Consider the following 6000-nt stretch of genomic DNA (forward strand, 5'->3'; position numbering starts at 1 on the left):
CTGCACTACCTACCTATTTCTACTGCTCTGCCTGATGGTCACCCATTTCCCTTCTGCCTGTGCAGCCCTTACCTGTTGTGTGACCAACTCACTAAATGTGTTATCCACGACCCTCTCAGCATCGCGAATGCTCCAAAACTCATCCATCCGCAGCTCCAGCGCCGCAATGCGGTCTACTATTAGCTGCAGCTGGATACATTTCTGGCACACATGGTTGTCAGGGACACAGGCCGCATCCCTTAATTGCCACATAGAGCAAGAGGAGCATAACACAGGGCTGGGCTGTCCTGACATGACTTACCCTTTAATTAATTAAAATTAAATCAATACCACCAATTAAATGATATACTCAAGGGTGCTTGCCTGCCAGCAGTCCCCGCTACACCACAGAGACCCGAGAAACTATAAACCACAGAATTTAAATTTTGTAAAGAAGGAGAAAGAGTAAATACTTACCAACCAATCACTTACCCGCTTTCTGGTGACGTCACACTTGGATTACTTTTTACTTCTCTCCTTCCCTCGGACTTCGGAGACTCTCACAGACTGAGGCCTACCTGGCCTCGGAGCCGCCTTTTGAAGCCTCCCGCTCGCGCCTCCCGCCGACTCTCGCGGACTGAGGCCTACCTGGACTTGGAGCCGCCTTTTAAAGCCTCCCGCTCGCGCCTCCCGCCGACTCTCACAGACTGAGGCCCACCTGGACTCGGAGCCGCCTTTTAAAGCCTCCCGCTCGCGCCTCCCGCCGACTCTCGTGGACTGAGGCCTACCTGGACTCGGAGCCGCCTATTAAAGCCTCCCGCTCGCGACTCCCGCCGACTCTCGCGGACTGAGGCTGAGGTGAAGTTTTTTTTAATAAACTATGGTTCTCACAGTGGGCTTTCCTGGAAACATAATCCAGCTCTGCAGTGGTTAATAAGTCTTACAATTTTTCACACTACTTGTTTTCAATGTTTGTAACCTTTCCAGTTTTTATTTTACCCTTTTTACTAATCCTCATTGTGTGGGTTGGTGCTAGTCTCAGGCCTTCTTTCTCACTGACCTTGCATGAACAGATCTGTTGACCATATTAATACTTTCATTAACCCTGGACTAATATGCCAAAGGCTAGGGTCAGTAGATGTGGATATGGACCACAGTTCATCAGGATGAACCTTGATCAGCAATTATAAGTGTTTCTCAATAGTGAACCTAGGATCATTAATAGGTGATATGTACTGATTGGATTTCATTTACCTGTACCTCTTATTGTGTAATTATATGTTACACATCCTTACAAGATGAAGACAATAATCAGTAAACCTATAGAAAACACCGCCACCAAAACAAACAAATTTGATTTTGCTAATACTGAGATAGCATTCCCTGATTCTTGGGTAATAGCATGCACAGCTGATTCTTCTGTGTGGTTGCTGACTTGGAAGTGGATATGTACTATGTGAGATGGTCTTTTCCAGTGGCAAACTATATTAATAAGATATTTAACAGGACAGAGAAAGTAAACCCAGATATGTCAAGGCAGCAAGACAAGAGGGTAGGATTGTGAAGGGTAAATTTAGAACAAATGCCAGGAAATAATTCAGTACACAGCACCACTTATTACAATGGCAGGCCTTCTATTTTGTCGACAACTGAATGTGTGCAAATGGCATCAAAAGAACAGAAGGCACAGAGGAAGAAAAGGCTATAGAGCATATTAATCCACTCATGTAATCTCCAGAGAGAAGGCTCTGCATGTTTTTCTCTGTGCCATCTTTCCACGCCGCCCCATCAAATAGATCCAGCAAAAATTCAGATACGTAGCTAACATTACATTCTACTTTATATGTCTTGGCAGTGACACTATCATGCTGCCAGTGGTTCAGGAAGCATCAGCCTAGATTTTTCAATTTAAAAAAAATATTTGTTATTGGGATATAGGCAACATGGAAAGACAGTATTTATTGCCCATCCCTAGTTGCCTTGAGGGCATAGCATGGTACTGGAGTCACATGTAAGCCTGACCGGCCAGGGGTGGCACGTTCCCTTCCCTGAAAGATATTAGCGAACCAGCTGTTTTTAAAAAAATGACAATCCAGCAGCTTTCATGGTCATTTTATCCAGTGCCAGCCTATAAATTACCAGATTTATTGAATTCAATTTCACAACTTGCCATTGTACGATTTGAACTCACATTAACTGTTTAAAATAAATTGGTAATTTCAGCATTAAAATAATACCAATCAGAAAGTTTGGACTATCATGTTACAAACTGCATACAATAATTTCTATCTGTACTTATACTTTTAGTCCCCAATCCAGTTCCTAATCAGATGTTAATCCAACACTTTTGTTTAAAGGTTAGGTTGAAGAATGCGCTTTGATTTGCCTTTCCAGAACACCGACTCTGCTTGAGCTCCATTACCTAATCCTTTTTGTCTGCCTGTCTACCCTTTTCTCAGTTTTCTCTTTTGTGCCAGGCTAATGCTCAGCAAAGCCTAATTTAATAAAGTGAATACAGCTCCAATATCTGGGGATTCTCTTATAGAACCTCCCTTACAATCCTGAAAAAGAAACAAAGCAAGCCTGTCAAATGAGAGATGATCCTTTCTCACCTATAGCCTCCTATCTCTTTCTATTTTCCCTTTGCAATAATTCACTCTTTTGTGTAATTTATCAATATGACTATGGTCCACTGAACATTGTTCTCTTGTTTTACTAAGCTCTGAATATTCCATTCTACACATTCATCTTCATTCCTGACTCCTGTGCTGAATTCAAAACTTATTGCACAATCTGCTAATCTAACAATGTTTCCTAGGAGCTTTAAACTGTGGAACTCCTTACTTCGCCCAGTCTTCCCTCTTCCACAACAGGCTTGGCATTGCTTCAACATCAGTTCTTGATTTATCTTATCTTTTCTTTTGCTCTTTTTAACCTTGATAGTGTGTTGCACTGTGGCTTTTTGAATGTGAATATAGCCAAAGTTGCATACAATTCACCTAGGCTTTTTCAAACAAATCTCTTCAACATTTTGAAAATCTGTATTATACCCCCTCCCCCCCCCATAAATATAAGATAGCCACTACCAGATTAAATAAAGAATTTAGGAGAAAATTCTTTAAAAAGAGGGTGGTGAACTCACTGTCACATCAAAACATAAAACATTGATGCATTTAAGGGAGGCTTGGTGCATACATCAGGGAGAAGGGAATAGAGGAATACAGGGATGGGTGGGAAGAGGTAATTAGAGTGGGAGGAGGCTCGCGCAGAGTATAAACACCATGGGTTGAATGGCCTGTTTCTATGCTGTAGATTCCATGCAATTCTATTTACTCTTTCCTCAATTGAATTAAAAGCGGAATTCTTTAAGTTTCTCTTCATAATTTGGAATTTTAAATGCCCATATTATCCTTGTCACTATTCTCTGAGTAATTTCCAAAGCAATAAAAATACCTTTCAAGGTAAGGTTCCTAAAATGACATATATTATTCCTGTGTGATCTCACCACTGATATGGTAAAATAATTTGTTTTGACTTTACAGTCAAATACCCCTTGAGATACATCTTAATATATGACCAGCCTTGTTGATAACTTTGCATTGACTGAATACCTTTAGTAAATTACATTATAAAATGATAATTTTGTACTAAAATTGTTCTGCAGGAAGTGGTATACATAAAATACCAGCAGTTTAGTGCATATTGCATTGTTGGTAATAGAATCATGAATACTGTAATGTTACCACCAGCAGCCTGCCAATTAAGGACTTTGTGAAAAGTGCTTGACAAAGCTCATCATTGTTTGCCAGGTGCTGTGATATGATATTCCAATTCGCACCAAATGAGTCATTGTGATAAAATTGTCACGCAGGTGTTCCAGCCATTGTCCTCCCCCAGTGATTAAGAAAATTCCTCTTTAACGAAATATAGGCTCTGAATTTCCTCAGACTTTCTGCCGCCACAACTTCATGGCGCAATGATAGAAACTCCAAGGAAATATAATGGTCCATATTTTCCTGGGGCCGTGTACCATTGTAATGACGCATTTATGTCGTAGGAACTCTTGAACGATGCAAAAGAACGAGGAAATTATGGAGTAAGTGATTTACGCTATTATGTCAGTCCATAGTTTCCTTGGACTTTTGCGTTGCTCTGCCATTACCCTCGCTGATAAGTTAGAAGGTAATTATCATAGCCCTCCCCCCCATTAAAATCAATGGCAATCACGATTTTCCTGCATTCATGCCAGTTTTCACACTGCCGAGTCTTAGACTTAAAAATAATGGAGCTAGTGACCTGGCAGTGTTATGTTCATTAATAAATAGACATTCTTATTATGAACACAGCTAGCTTTTGCTAGCTACTTTTATTGAGCACATGTGGACTTGTACAGCATCTTGTAGAGGCTTCCATCTTGACTGCTGCCTTGTGGGTAGCCTAGCCTCATGGGTAATGTAGTCTTAATATAATATATAGCTGGGTAGTGTAGTCTTATACATACAGCTATATACAGCTCTACTGCTCCACCTAGTGTCCACCACAGAATGACATGTTATTGATCACTACATCCTCCTTTCTTTGAGGTTTAACAAAATCAATATCAATCAACTTTCAGGAAAACAATAAAGATAATATCAGTAACACTTTTGTTAGTGCTCTATAAACATAAACATTTTCAAAACAGTCAACACATTTTCAAAGCTTTACATTGTACTCAAAGATTAAGTCTATCAGGCTCTTTTACTTCACGTGTGGATCTTCTCAACACGGGTAAGTCTGATGGGTCTTCATGAGATTGTTCTGGCGGTGAATGACAAGATGCAGTTGCAGCATTGTCATCAATCTGGTCTTGAATAGTCTCTTGTGTTTTTAGGAGGGAACGGCGGTTCCTCCTGAGAATCTGTCCTTCCTCAGTTCTCACAGTGTATGACCTTGGTCCTACTTCCTCAAGAACTGTAGCTTTCCTGTTCCATGCATCTGGATCCTCAATCCTGACAACATCATCCTTTGTCAATGGTTTTAGAGTTTTGGATGACTTGTCATAGTATGATTTCTGTTTCAGCTTTAACAGTTGAAGTCTCTGTCTCAGTTCCTCACTTTGCTGTTCTTTTGCACAGCAGGGTAGCGTGGTGCGCAACTTGCGACCCATTAGTAGTTCAGCAGGTGAAGAACCACAGTCTAAAGGTGAGGCTCGGTAGCTCAGCAGGGCGAGATAAGGATCAGACTTGCTTTCTGTCGCTTTCTTCAGTAGCTGCTTGAGAACTTGAACACCTTTCTCTGCCTTGCCATTTGACTGAGCATACAAAGGACTGGATGTGATGTGCTGAAAGTCATAATGTGCTGCAAACTGTTGCCACTCCTTACAGTTGAAGCAAGGACCATTGTCGCTAACGGCAATCCTGGGAATTCCATGTCTTTCTGTCCATGCGAACTCATTTGTTTTATGTAGCAGGTCTCGCAGACAGGCTGTCTTGGCTGACAAGTTAGGAATGAACTTTCCAATGAAGTTTATCATCCCCATGATGCGTAGCACTCCTTTTTTGTCAGTGGGTCGGGGCATTTTGAGTATGGTGTTTACTTTTTCCATATCTGGCTCTATTCCTTTACCACATAGATTATCTCCTAGGAAAGTGACTTCCTGGACGCCAAACTGACACTTGGCTTTGTTGAGCTTCAGTCCATTCCGGCGTATGCTCTGTAGCACTTTAGTCAGTCTCTCATTGTGTTCTTTCAGTGTGGAGCCCCAGATGATGATGTCATCAACATAGACCCGAACTCCTTCCAGACCTTCAATTATGTGCTCCATCGCTCTATGAAAGATTTCAGACGCAGATATTATCCCAAAAGGCATTCTGAGGAAACAATACTTGCCAAATGGTGTGTTGAAGGTACAGTATTTGGTGCTCTCTTCATCCAGTTTTAGTTGCCAAAATCCTTGTGAGGCATCGAGCTTTGTAAAGTATCTGGCACCTGACATTTCACTGGTGATTTCTTCTCGCTTGGGAATCTGGTAGTGTTCAC

The sequence above is a fragment of the Somniosus microcephalus genome, chromosome 3 (assembly GCF_052327205.1).
Source record: "Somniosus microcephalus isolate GS21.2 chromosome 3, FLI_Smic_1.0, whole genome shotgun sequence".
NCBI lineage: Eukaryota > Metazoa > Chordata > Chondrichthyes > Squaliformes > Somniosidae > Somniosus > Somniosus microcephalus.